We start from the raw sequence: 15,586 nt of genomic DNA on the forward strand, positions 1-15,586 counted from the left end.
AAGAGTTCAAAAATGTATCACAATGTCATCTTCCTAATCAATAACAACAACAAAACGAAACTACACCGTACTTCCAGTGTGATAATGTTATGCTTTGAGAGTCGCAAAAGATGTTCCAAATGGTGACCATTCACATATTAATGCACATTCGAAGGCGTTCCCCGAAATACCGTATGACTGCCCGGCATGTTGCTGGCTGAATGGACACACAAGCATGTCGAATGTGTTGCTGCATGTCGTCTGGTGTTGTCAGAATGTTCTGGTACACACTGTCCTTTACAGTTACCCACAGGAAGAAGTCTAGTGGCGACAGGTCCGGAGAATGTGCAGGCCACTGTACATGGATTGTGGCATCGACAGTTGTTGTGGTTTGTACATGTTAAGACAGCAAACACACATCACACGACGTCAGTCGTCTTTCGTTTTGTATAAGTTAATGCACAAGATTAATGGGGCACCACAACAAACGGCACATTCTGATGACATTCATTTTGCATTTTGTTGTTATTGATTGGGAAGGTGACATTGTGATACATTTTTGAACTCGTCTTAATGTGTGTAATCAATGTAACATGATTAAAGTATGTAGTGCTATTTGAAAAATTGATGACGTCACGTGTATCTTGTACCATAATGTAGTTACATGAACCAAATCTCTACACTCATGTTAGCCCCTCGTTCTAACATAACTCTCAAAAACAAAAATTCCAATACCTATCCAAACAAAAAAGTTATAATAGATGCACAAGATAAATGGGACATTCTGTATACATATATGTATATATACTGTATGTATTGTACATACATAGACAAGATACATACACAAGTCTACATAAATAACATACAATACATTACATTACATTACATACATACATAGTTATTTGCGTTTTAATTCTGTTCTCCACTCCCAGGACAATTCTGATACCCTGATTATTAAATAGGTCTCTTAGAATACAGCTAAAATTATATTTTAAAAATCTTAGCCTACATCTGCGAATTAATGGAATTTCGTGATATAATGTCGCTTACAAGAATTATTAGGTAGTATTTCATTTAATTTCTAACGTATGAGTTGTTTAATCACAATGATATAGGACATTACAGCTTATGGTTTCGATAAACTTTCAGGGTGCTATGCATAGACATTTCGCTAGCCCGCGCTACGAGCGTGCTAAACTAGCCCTGGCTATCGACTGATTACTTGTACAGGATTCATATCATATTATATCGCTAACACTGGTTTATGAATACGAAAACCGTTAGTTCGCTGATCATTCACCGGAAGCCGGCGCTAAGAATGTCTGTGAATATGACCCTTAAAGATTAGTTAGCCTACGTAGATTTAAGCTCTGTACTAGTCCCAATTTCTTTAGTAAAATCATTCTACCAATATAGGTTGTATCAAAGGGTAAGAACAATCGTTAAGGACGTGATGCAGGACCTAATTTGCTGAAGAAATGTTAATACAATTTTTTGCATTCGTCCCCGTTGCACGATCATAAACTTTCATATGAATGTCATACTCTACGGGTCCATTTGGTATTAATGAATCACATAGTTCCAAAACCTGCCTTCTCCACTTTTCAAATTTTGGTAGGTACCGTATTTAAGAAAAACTGTTTCATTATATTTTCTGTTGAATCTTAATACGGGATTGTGTTGTTTTGAAAGATACAATATTAAAAACAAATATTCCGAAGTGAAAATGAGGTAATATCAAAAATATAGACAGAAGATAGGAATTAAATATAGAGAAGGCAACTTTTGGAATGGAATAGTGGATAACGCAATAAACACATCAGGCTAAGGCAAGTTTTGGAAATGGTGTAAGAGCTAGTATCCATAAGGAGAACAGTATAATACAAATACCATGACTCGGGGTTGATCGAGACTTTTGAGTGTGGGTATAACTTTTGCGAGTAACAATTAACCACAAAGCTGCTGAAAAACTCAGTGGGTCATTCCATGTCAAATCAACACAAAAAAGTGGACTTTTCAACCCGACCACCTCAGATTTTCATTAAATTTGGTGGGATGGTAAAGAACCTTAAGTTAATTAATTATGTAAAATTTTAGCCCTCAATACTGCACGATATCCATACAGCAATTCTGTCAATACGAGAAAAAAATGTAAAAATGTCGCATACTATGTCAACAAAAATAATTCATAACTTCTCTTCTAATTGAGGTAGAATCTTAAACTTGGGCTTATTTTAAAGCTAAGGTATCATACGTTTCAATAAAAATAGGTTTGCATCAAAGTAATGAATTCTTTATTGAATGGTCACGTGAAACACATTTTAACATTGAACATCTATAAATGCGGGATATAAATTATTTCGCGAAAAATGTATGTTATAGAGGTAAGAGTATTCTCCCCTTGGTGTAAGTTTCATTTTGGAAACGTTTCAGGAATATCAGTAAAAAAATATATCAATGTATTGGTTTGTAGCACTTAAACCCATCTTACAACAACACTGCATGCGCGCGAATTCGTACTAGTCTGATTATCTTCGTCGCCAATCTGTCAGGCCGTCATGAGTGGTAGTTTATACAGTCTTCAATTTATACAAAACGTGCGATCTGTTTCAAGTGCAGTGTCGTTAGTTTTTGTAGTATGTGGTAGTTTTGTGCGATGTAATGGAGTCGCGTTTTACGTTATAGGCCTATGTTTGCTGCAATCCCTTCGAGAAATCAGGGCATTGTAATTAGAGGAAAAATTTAAGAAGTGTTATATCGTGGATGCTTAATGTATTTCCTGATTTAAAACAGGAACAAAAGGTGTGCGCTATGTGTCACAAAGAAATAAAAATATAATATGATGCTATTACGCAGAATCCTCATATTGATTCTAGTAATGAAGAATACGTCGACTCTACAGAAAATGTAAGTTCATTAAATACAAGTCTTTTTGACCAAGATGTGTTCCTTATTAAACAAGAAAGGCTACAACAAGAGAGATATAAGAGACAGAAATTTGAAAATATTGTAAAAGATAAAGTCTTCGATATTAAAGATGCCGAGGAACCAGGACCTTTCTGATTCTGAAATTTTGTCTCAGTTGCAGGAAAATTTTCAAAATTCAGGTAAAAGTGAGAAAATCACCATTTTAACACTACTACCTAAAAGCTGGAGCGTAAATAATATAAAAAAAGAGTTTCTTTCAGCTTTCGAATACATAATTCGGAAAGCCAAAGTTCTGGTAAAGGGAAAGGCAATTTTGTGTTCACCAAATGCGGAACCTGGAAAACCCTTGCTCGCGGCTGTTGCTGGTAAAGTTAAAGAATTCTGTTGTTCTGACGAGATAAGCAGAATGATGCCTAGTAAGAAATATTTGTTGTGATTAAAGAATCAGGGAGTAAATCACATGAGCAGAAATGAATTATATGCAGTGTTTAAAAATTCTAACCCTGAAATAAAGGCAATATTCTCCAAATTTTCAGCTCTTAGATCAAGAAATTGTATTCTAGCTGGAGTTAGTGGAACTATACTGTCTATGTTTGTGTCCTTATCAGAATGTAAAACTTATGCCGGAAGCAATTTATTAAAGTTTCAGGTCTACGTGGATTTCTAGAAAATTTTTCTTTATACCTTTCAACTTATCAACATTTCTTGGCTATTATGGTATGCAATCCTACTCATATAAATTGCTTGTTCAGGAAATGTACAGAATGTCCTGAACCATTCAAAATAAGAAAGGGTTTAGAGAAAAGTTTCGAATAAAACTTCAGTGAATCAGTGACCTACAAGCAGTGGACAACAACTTACCGATCAACGCTTGAGACCATAATGAAACCCACAGACAAATTTTTCGACTGTCTCTTGGAGAAACTTGGTGATTTACTGACTCACTCATTTATATCATCTGAACAAAGTAAGTTTCTACGTGATATGAAATCATTTCTATAGCCATGCCATGTTGTGTTATGCGACTTCGCTGAAAACTATTATTTCGTAATCCAAGATGAAATTCAGTCATATCACAAGACTAATGTGCAGACAACCATTCATACTTTCGTAATATATTACAACGAATCGTCATCCGATACAGTCTCTATTAAATATCGGGTAATAATTTCACACTGCCCGAAATATGACACTACAGCTGTACATCTGTTTCAAAAATATCTAATGGAGTCATTAAAACAAACATCTGTAATTCACCACAAAAATTATGTATTTCTCCTATGGATTTTCTGCTCAGTATAAAAATAGGAAAAAATTTCCTGAACCTCACATTACATGAAGAAGATTTTGTATTTCCAGCAGAATCGCATTATTTTTGCATATCGCATGGCAAAAGAGCATGCGACGTTGTAGGTGGGACACTTAAAAGGTTTGCGGCTTGTGCTAGTTTGCAGAGACCATCCGATAAACAAATAACTACACCTAGGGAATTGTACGACTGGACAAGGGATCATCTCCCAAACATTAATACCGTTTATGTGACTGAAAAATGCTATACTGAAGAGGAAAAAATGCTTGCTCTTCGATTTGCAAAATCCACCGCATTGCCTGGAACACAAGTTTCATACAGTCCTGCTGTTTAGGATGGGTATTATACTTGCTAAGCAGTTTTAAAATGTAGCTGAAATAACGCAGCATCCTGTCTGGAAAGATGATCAGGCTATTTCATCTCAGCAATGAAAGGCAAGCATTTCTTACAGAACTTCAGGTGTAGCAAAATCCATGTGATAATAATTTATTTGAGGTAATAATTTAAAAAATTCGAATTATGTACTACATGTTAAATTACATAGCCACATTCAAGAATATGATCAAATATAATTAAATACAACGAATGTGTGGGACATAATTATCGCGACTTATACGGTTAGCTTACGCTTGCAGTGACACAATAATTTTTATCTTTGTAATCAGTGATGATTCCAAGTTGAAACTTATCAGTTCATTATATCACTAATTGAGTAGTACTATATATTTTTTTCCTTAAAATAGAACCCCCGCATTTTTTAATATGAATATATGAAAATTGTTTCACCATGTTTTTTTAGTATAATTGAATATATGCAGAAAACAATATAAGCAATAAAAACTATCACATATTAAGAATGTATCACCCAATTTTTGTAAATTTGTCTGGAGACGTTGTTGAGATATATCATTTTAATTGAAGCGGCGTGCTTACAAAAATATGATTTTTCTTCATGTTTGAAACGCCACTGACAGAAAATGAAAAGTACAGGACTTATGAAACTCGGCAGTTTTAGTTAGCTCGGCTGGTAAAACAAACCCTCAAATTTTGAAAGAAATCTGAGTCGGTCGGGTTGAGCGCCTTGTTGATTTGATATGGAATGACCCCAGTACGAGAAAATCATCTACAAGAAATGATCAGGAAATCTGTTTGAAAAGGTCATCAGTATACCGTATATGACATTCTCGACTTCATAAGGCCAATCTGATAATATATCTCTGACAATTTCATTGGCAAATTTCCGTTTCCTCCGTAGTATAAAAGACACTTTAATTTGCATAATGACAGCACAATTTATTTAAGGGACCTTTAGTAGAAACATTTTATTCACATTCTTAGACCACCATATTCATCTTCACATTCACTTTCACACAAATCATTGTCGTTAGGTCTACTAGAAGAAACAGCTCATGGTAAAATAATAAGTCTGGGAGATATTTCCAGATACGAGTATCTCCAAAATGTTTTTCTTTTTCCGCAGACTTTTAACATGAGTTAATTTTGCTTCTGTAATATGGTTTCTACATGCTCGAGGCACTGTAGGGTTGATTTCTTGTACTGAATGGTTCTTTTTACAACGCTTCTGTAACCGCATGAATTACTACGAAAGAATTGCTGCCCCTGGTAACTACTTTCTCAAAATTAAATCCCTCTTTCTTTAAGCAAAATATATAGCTGTATTATATAGGGCATGTAGCATTGTAATAACATGTGGATAAGGAATGCTTTGGAATAAACAAGACAGTTGACCGACTTCATTTATGAGGATAAGAGAGTTTTTAAAATGGGCCTAGAGTAGGCAAGTTTTGGAACAATCCTATTGAGGATAAGGCAACTTGTGGAATAAACCTAAATTTTTCATCACAGTTTTAAATAGGATCAGATTTTTTACGGAACAGAAACGACATTAAAAGCGGGAACGGTGAATTGCCACAAAATTGTGGTTGGGTCAGTATGAGATATGTGAATTGCCAAAAAGCTATATTTGAATTGCCACAAAGCCAAAGCTGATACATTTGTGGTACACGAGAAAAAATTACTAACTCACTTTCTACCTCGTTTTCAAGAATAAAATCTTCTCCTCTATTTGTCGTAATGGTCATTGATTTCAGCACTTCTTGGACGTCTTGGCAATGCGGGATGTACAGCTGATCTGGCAAAATGTGTATTTCGCCTAATAAGTTCAAGATCAGCTGTTGTCAACTCATGTTCATTGTCACAATTTTTTAAGGTTTTTCAGATAAGTTTTCTATTGCTTTTCTTTTGCAAGTATTGCTTATTTCTTGGCGATTTAATTTTACCTCGGCTGTGCTCGTATAATAATGAGTGAAGTCACACTTACCCATGTCACATATTTCTTCAGTTAACCGTGTTGTGTAAACCTTCGCTCTGCAGCTTCTTTGGACACACCGCCATACATGTTTGTTACTTTTAGATATATAACGAACATAAAATTTAAAATTGTTGATCACTAAAAGTTGTTTACTTTTTTCACTGCAAGTCAAATGCACTGCCATCACTAAGCAGGGTAGAACAGAAACTGATACGAAACATAAACAACTTGATCGACACAGGTACCAACCACAAAATTTACCGCAGGTAGTTTTGTGGAAATTAACATATCTCGCAGATACCAACTCTAAAATTGACCGCAAGTAATTTTGTGGCAATTAACATGTCTCGATCTTATAACTATCTTTACCTGTTCGGGTTTTGTGGCAATTCACTCGGACCCATAAAACAGCTAGATTTTATATTATAATGTTAAAATGGATTTGAGGGAGGTGGGATATGATGGTAGAGACTGGCTTAATCTTGCTCAGGATAGGGACCAATGGCGGGCTTATGTGAGGGTGGCAATGAACCTCCGGGTTCCTTGCAAGCAAGCAAGCATTTTATATTAGGCCTATAGAATGCACTGGCGTAGCTTAACTCATTTTCTGACTTTTGAGAAGAAGACAGGTTTTGGAACTATAGGCCTAGGAATCATTTCTCCATATTCATAACCTTCTACTTCAACTGATGAACTGTTTATGCTTGTAAGTTAAATTAATCCAAATTACCACTGTACGAATTCATTATGTGTTATACTTTATAATATTTTTGTATAACTTTTATTTATTTCACAACTCAAAGCTACAATGCTGATGTAAGATCAGAATACAACAAATAAAATAGATAAATGAAAAGTTTGATTAAATAACGAACGTCGCAAATTTCTACCTATTTGGACTTGAGGATTTAATATAAAACTTCTGCAGTGTGCCGTAAGAATTTCGGCAGTAGAGGAGGAAACCCATGCAGGCAATTTTATTTCTCCGAAGCGACTGTGACAAATCCCCTTAACAACGCTCGAGGGACAAAATACCCCATTCCTACATTACAGACAACAGTGGCGAAACGCTGCAGCAGCCACTGTGACGTCATGTTCGGCGAGAAGAGCAACAGGCGGGTGTATCTCTGCACGTGGGAGGAACCCCCTCTTAACTCGGCAATCTGTCTTCAAGACACGCTGGTACCTGTTCTGTGTGAAATATTCCTAAAAGAGACCATCGTATATTATTTTGAAGGTGTTTGACTGATCAGAAGTTTACGTAGGTACATCATTTACATGTTGCCCTCGATGGTCTAGTGCAGAGATTCCTAACCAGTGCGTCGCGGCATACCAGTGGACGTGTCGCAAACATTTTTTTTTCTATCATGACTTATGATTATTACATTCTTTTACTTCTTGTTCGAATTAGTACGCAATAATTCACTTTTAGACTGCACCGTAAAAATGCAAGAAATTTTATAAGATCTACATTAAAGGTAGAGAAATCATTACAGTTCAGCCTAAAATATTATACCTATGTATGTCGCTATTTAATTAAAGATAAGAAATACAGGGCTACTACAAAAGAATAATTCGTTTTCAAACTGCTATATTCTTCAAAGTATTACTTGCACAATAATGAGTGATACATCAAAAGAACCGGAAACGCACCTGGTTTGCACTGTGTATACCAGTTGGCAGCACGAGTGTAGTGCCTGCACATTATGGTGACAAAACAAGAAAAGAGTTTTTGTGTGTTGGAATATGCGAGACAATTTTGTCTTCCAACAAGACGGGGCACCCCCTCATTGAATGCTTTATGTTCGTGAATACCTGAACCATGAACTTCCGAATCGCTGAATTGGGCGTGTTGGTGCAGACGACCAAGCTCTGTTCCCTTGGCCCGCCAGGTCACCAGACCTAACACCATGTGACTTCTACCTTTGGAGGTACATTAAGGACCGCGTCTACGTACCTCCACTGCCACAAACACTGGTACAGCTGAGGGAGCGCATCAATAATGCAGTAATGGCCATTGACAGGACAACGCTACACAATGTGTGGAACGAACTGAACTAACGTCTGGACGTATGTCGTGTCAGCCGAGGGGCACACACAGATCATTTGTAGAGTGTGGGAATAAATGTGTTGCGTGTGCGCTTCTTTTGATGTATCACTAATTGTTGTACGAGTAATACTTTGGAAAATACAGCAGTTTGAAAACGAATGATTCTTTTGTAGTAGCCCTGTATTTAAAAAAAAAAAAAACGTCATTACAAGAGAAAATTAATGTAATTATTTTGAATTCATAATCAGTTCATGAATCTTATCCTAAAGTGATTTTTTTTACCCTACCAATGGTAACAATTCGGTAGCTTAACAATAAAAATTACCATACAATTTTGATTTTGGAATAAGTGAAGAGGAACTGTTGAAAATTCCATAATCTTTTCAATTTCTAAATTCCGTTTCTGAAATCTGTGAAGTAAGTCGACGCATTTGGGTGGAGCCGGTGAGCAGCGAATGAATGGAACCTATCAGTGTGGTGTATGTTGCGGGCTACATCGACTCACGGCCGCTAAGGGGTAAGGCGCTCATCTTCAAGCAGTGCTTTTCCCCAGAGTGGCCATTGGACTCGCTCCTTCCACTCACCGCTTGCGCAAAAGACTTGTTTCGTCTCTTACACTCTACAGATTTCAGGAACGAAGTATACACGATTGAAATTTTCTGGAATAGCAAACAGAGCTATAAAGATTCTGCTACTTTTCAAAGTCATATTTGTGTGAACCAGCACTTTCTTTAATTAAAATTATGAAATGAAGGAAAACAAAGACTGTTACACCTTAAGATGATTTACTTGTGCATCTGTCATCAATAAGGTCATTTATCGACACGTTGTGTAGAGAACACCAGGCACAAACTTTACATTAATGGGAAAATCATTTAATTTCATCAGTTGGAGCGTGGTGCTGAACATACTATCAAATTTTAGTGCGAAAATCATGAAGGAATGCAGCTCTAACTCTATGCTTCCCATGCGCCTTCCTGAATAGAGTCCGAAGGTTTAGCCCCTATTCTAGCTCGCAAAGTGTAGCATTACGTTTGTTTACTGCTGCGCGATGCATCAGGTACGTACAGTTAACTCAAAAAGATTCATGCAGTAAGATCTCAAGCTCCAGGCAACCCGGTCAGTCTCATAGGATTTGTCCATGCTTAACAATACGATTAACCACAACTTTTCAGTTATTTATGAAACTATCACCATTTTAGAATCATCGCAGTGGCCGATGACTGAAGCTACTAGCACAGTCTACTATATACAGTCGCGAAGCTCAATATGTAGTAAAAATGCGAACATGGGTAGTTGCCCACCACTAGGATCGCTACTATCGCCTCATCATCACAGATCTCTCCTAGCAGATGACAAAATATGTTACACTTTCGTTGTCGTGTTCTTTTGGAAAAAATAGCACCTTCCTTCCATTATTGAAATCTTAAATGGATAAAGTTCATTTATTATTTTAATGAAGTATATTAAATTCCACCACAAACTCGAAGATGCCTGCAAGAAATAGGTTAATATTATTTTTGTTTGTGCAAAACGAACTGAAATTTACTATAATCGCTTCACTCATTCAAGATTATAGCGATAATGAACTATGAAACCAATAAATATTAATTTGCATTTCCCTTTACAACAATAATATAATAACAATAATAATGGAAATATGAATTAATGGGAGTAACTTACGTGTACCGGTACTTGCAGTAGTTAAGAAAATGGGATGAGGTTAAGCAATAATAATCACACCAGAATTGGAAATAAAACGTGATCAATAAATTTTATTGTAACAGACTTACTTTTTCTACGTCTCTAGTAAAGTAACAAATAAAAATAACAATAAAATTAACAGCAATAATTAAAAACATATCCTTTGAAAAAAAAAAAAAGAAGGCCTAAGTTGTCTGAAAATGTACAATTATTCAAGGAATCAGCTGATACAGACGTAGAATGCAAAGCATTTGTTTCTCAGCTGCAGGTAATAACAGAACAGGTTTATTTAAAACATCAAATAAAGTTGGAACTGCATTCCAGATTAATTTATTTTTGTTTTCATTCATAAATTGTGTGTTTTCGAAATGAAGAGAGCAAAACTTTATATTATTATAAAGATATGCTTCATTTTTGTCATTAGATCTTCCCTCCTGCTGTTTATTAACCAATTTTTTGCATCTATAAGTAAAATAAGAAATAGATTTAGGATTTTTCTTCACGAGCATCAATGTGAAATACGCAACGACCTAGCACTCGATGGAAATGCGACTCAGTCCACTCTAAATCCAAAGTCGACCGTGGACAGTCTATTGTTTCTAGTTGCTAACCGCTTGGAGCGCTTTATCGCGAGATTTGCAAAAAAAAACACCTCAAGCTTCGCGACTGTATATAGTAGACTGTGCTACTAGCATAAAAACAATTTGACAATATCTCACATATTCTTAATGGGCCAATTATCGTAAATCTAAAATATAAACTTGTTAACATACTGTACATAAGAACAATATTGTGGTTACTATGTAGTAATGTCAACTATACGAGATAATATGTTGACAGGTTCTACAGACGCAAACCTGTAGGAAAATAAAAATTGTGTGAAAGTGACATCCCTTACTTCAGATAGATCTATTATGCTCCTATTTTGCCCTGTGACGTGGAACGCTCTTTTTCACGATACAAGCGCTGTCTGAGTGAGCATAGCAGAAATGTTTCCTTCGAAACATTCGTCATTCACTGCAATGCTGATTATAGTGAAAAATAGGACATTGCTAGTCTCGCTATTGGAACAAGCTATGAATTGAACAGTTTTGAAAAAAAAAATCAGTGGTGTGAAGTGTATAATTATAACGTAAATATGTAAGTACGAGTAATTGAAGATGTAGACAGTAGTGTAAAATGTAAATAATAGGCTATAATATTAATGATTATGTTTGTAATTTATCTATGTACTGCACATATTATGTTCTATGAACAAAATAATGTTTTGATCCAGAAATTTGTGACAATGTAAGTAACACTTTACTTTATATAATTTAAATGATCATTCACTTGTGCAATTGCCTTTGTATGTTCTCTGAACGACAATATGTTCAATAACACTGTTTGCTTATTACCAGTATAGTGCCCTCTATCTAGCGTATTTCATTTGATATTAATATAAATCCATAATCCATATAATCAATATTTCCATGACTATTGTGTAGAAGATATCGAGGCACATTACTGAGAGATCAGAGCGAGATGGAACGCGTGGAAAACCACTTATACTTGTTTTAATGGTACTAGTGACGTCATCGTATTATAAGAAAATATGACAATTTTATCTGCACAGGCTTCCGTTTAAACAATGTATGTTAAAAACAAAATATGGCTGATGGGTAATATCTTATCGCTCATTGAGCTTCACCGAATGTCATCGGTGTGTGGTGAACGTTTCACAGAAAATTAATAAACTGACTGGCTATCTACATTCACATCTCCGAAGCTCGTATACGTTACCCTGAGACCATATTTTGAATTAATATTTTGGCCCCTGCAAAAAGTAAGTAGATAGACTAAGAGCGAGTTATTCATCACTACTGGCGGGGTGGGTCACACAGATCAGGCCACGCAGTCATAACACCTAACACTTCCTTCTTATCATGTCGCGGTACACTCCGTCTTGAAAAACAATATTCTGCCACACGTCTCGTTACTAACCACTACGTTTGTTGACTAAACAATGTCATGATGAATTATATTTTCTTGACATGAGTGTCCCTCAACTTCGAGCATAAAATTATTTTCATTCTTCCTCTTTCCTCTTCCCCTCCTATGCTCATTTGTGATAAAATTTCCTTCTTATGACGCAACACACAGCTCGCTCACTAGCCAAACAACCAAGGACAGGGGCCATTAAAGCTGAATCGAGCTGTACACTAAATGATACGAAATGAAGGGAAGAGTAGAATGAAGTACTGTTCTCCAACCAAGAGATCAACCGTGAAAGGAATGTGCTTACTATTGCCTCATCTATCGGAACGAAGTCGATAAATAATATTACCGTTATAACGCCAGTTTAAAAACCATGCGCTCTCCTGCATATGTTATTTCCTGTATGAAGAGATTAAAAGACCAGGAGATTAACTGTGATCTAATTTTCTAACTAGGGTAGTATCAATATGTCTGAATCAAAGTTACGGTTTGTGCTGTGAGAGCTAGCCAATAGAGATAAGAGTACCCATGTGTGTGACCTTATGACATCTTATGACATCAACATTCATTCACAGCATTATCCCCCTTCGTCTCATCCGGCAGAGACTTTCTCGTGGTTGGAGCACAGTAGAGTGTTGGTGATATGACATATGTGATGTGGAGAGAAGAGAAAGAATCTCAGGAATACTCTCATCTAGCACCCATGGAATTGGTGACAACGAAAAGCTATTTGGCGGGCCCTAGAACTCGCTATGGGTTGTAGGAGATTCGCCTTGAAGTTGGAGAAAACCTTGGGGGGAAAAAAAACAGCTCAAGCAGGATTCGAATCCACGCCCAAGTATAGCAGCGGATCACAAGTCCATCTGGCTATTTCTTTGCTACAGTGGTGACTTAAGAATGGAGGTTAAAACTATAAAGAACACGCGAGATAAAGACCGAAAAGAGGACGTAACATAACACATACTGTACTGTAAGAAGAGAGGCGAGCTTGTCACTAAGCAAGGCTAATCTACACGACAGCTTTCCTTGTCAAATGTTCTGTCGCCTAAAAGCTCTATCACTCACAATCATCCGAATTCGAACTCGTAATTGAATTGTAACCTTCTGCACGTCGAGTTTCGAACCCTGACTCCTTGGGACTCTATTCTAACCTTCAGATGAACGATAGTTAGAAATAGCGAAGACAATTAGATACACAAAGCACTTCTTAAAATAAAGAATATTTAAGAACTATATTCCTTAATCAGAAAGAAATCATAAACAAATTTTTCTGAATATAAGCGTTTTTCTCTAGAAAGTTTAACAAGACTTGTTATGACCGATGATTTCGTGACGTAAATTTGTCATTATCCAGAAAATAATGCGCATCATTCCTGTTTGGTAAAGGGTACTTCGTGGCGCGAAAGCCCATGGAGGGCCAAGGCCGACCAACAGACCGCTTGTCTCAGTGCGCATGCTTCAGCACCAATTAGTACTAGTGTGGTCAACAAGGTGAATCTTGTAATCTTTATAACTGCATAAGAAACTGGATTTCGCTATTCTATGTAACTTCCTCATGATACTGGGTGAGCACCGCACCGGTCTTAAGACACTGGTAGAAATTTCATGCAAAAATTTCTTCTCTCATAAGAACTAGAGCCAGAGCTCATTTCGTACCACTACACTAGTCGCAAAGAAAGAACCGACTTCTGACATTTTTCTAACGTCTATTTTTGAACTAAATTGTATCCGCTATCTGTTTGGGTCAGCCAATAGAAACTGAATTCGTCACTCGCCTTTTCAGCGCCACAAGGAAAGTAAAGACGTCGTTGTCACATTGTCACATAGATCCTTAGCTCAGTTGTCATATTGTAAAAACTCATGCGCTGGGCTCACGTTCACATACCTCAGAAGATATCAACGATCATCCAACCAGAACAGAGGTATCGTGTGGTCAACGCCATGATTCCTCCAGCCATTATAGCTGGTTTTAGAAACCGGATTTTGCTACCTTGCGTAGCTCCCCAAATTCATCTCGATGCTGGATAGGCACCGGTCTCATACACTGGCCAAAATTTCATGACAAAATCTCTTTCCCACTAGGACTCCAACCATTCCGTAATGCGAGTCTTAGGTATGATGTCTTAGATCACGATGTTACGGAGCGGGACCAAAGGGTATTTAGATAGTGTGTTTTATCTCAGCATCAAAATTATCTGAAATTTTACTATAAATGTTTACGAAGTTTGTTTAATAGGCTAGAACAACTGTGGTTACTTTCATCCACGTTTGCCAATTGCGTAATGCTTTTTCAGTTATTTGACAACAGTTGATTCAGTTGACGGGCCGAAATCCCTTCTTCAAATTTGATATCGATTTGACGAATGACAGACAGCAACTCACTTCTTTACAGATGCGTATACTACTATAGGCCATTCGTTATATCGTGAAACCAAATCATTCATACGCCGGCAAGTCGAAGCGTACCGAGGGAGGGAAGCTTCTCAGTCCACTTTTTCCTTCCCCTCACGCGCAAGTAGGTTTTACGAGATACCGAGTAGCCTATACCACCATTACCATCACCATGATCACCACAACATACCTCTTTTTCAAACTTCTTGTTTTTCCTCCTCGTCCTCTATTTGGTTCGATGTTTCTTGTGCACACGTATGTGCTGATTATAGCCCGCCGTCCATTGGAAAAACACTTGAGCCCAATATGTATGGCTCCCCGTAAAAATATATACAAGTCATTATTTATCTTATCGTTCACAATATTGTTTTATTTAAGTGCTCTAATATTCTTCATGGTATCTTCTTATAAAAGTGTCAATGGCTATCAAGGTGCATCTACTGTACACGGCTCAACTTTTCTTTCAACTATATACATTCAAGCAATGCATGCACGAGTGAATGAAACGCATTAAATTGTGCATGTCTTTCTCCACTAAAAATAATAGCTCTTGTGACAACTGAAAGCTACTCATCGCCGCCGCGCCGGTGGGTATCTTGTGCATATTTCGTTCAACAGTAGCATGTAGCGAACAGCTGATTGTTTTAAGTGGCCGTGAATAAACTGAAAATTCTAATGTTTAGTGATGGTGGACCTTTTAAGTTCAAATTGTAAGCAAGTACGATTAGCTTTATTGAAGATTATCGCAAATGCGAGTGTCTATGGAGTGTTCAATCACAATTTTGCGAATCAAGTAGGTAAGTGTTGGATTGATATTGTAAATTTTTATACTGAACAACAATGTAATTTTATTCTTAACAATTACTCTTCCCTTTCTACAATTTAATTCCACTCCCGTCAACAATGGGATTTGCTC

This window comes from Periplaneta americana, chromosome 15, assembly GCF_040183065.1.
Source record: "Periplaneta americana isolate PAMFEO1 chromosome 15, P.americana_PAMFEO1_priV1, whole genome shotgun sequence".
Lineage (NCBI taxonomy): Eukaryota > Metazoa > Arthropoda > Insecta > Blattodea > Blattidae > Periplaneta > Periplaneta americana.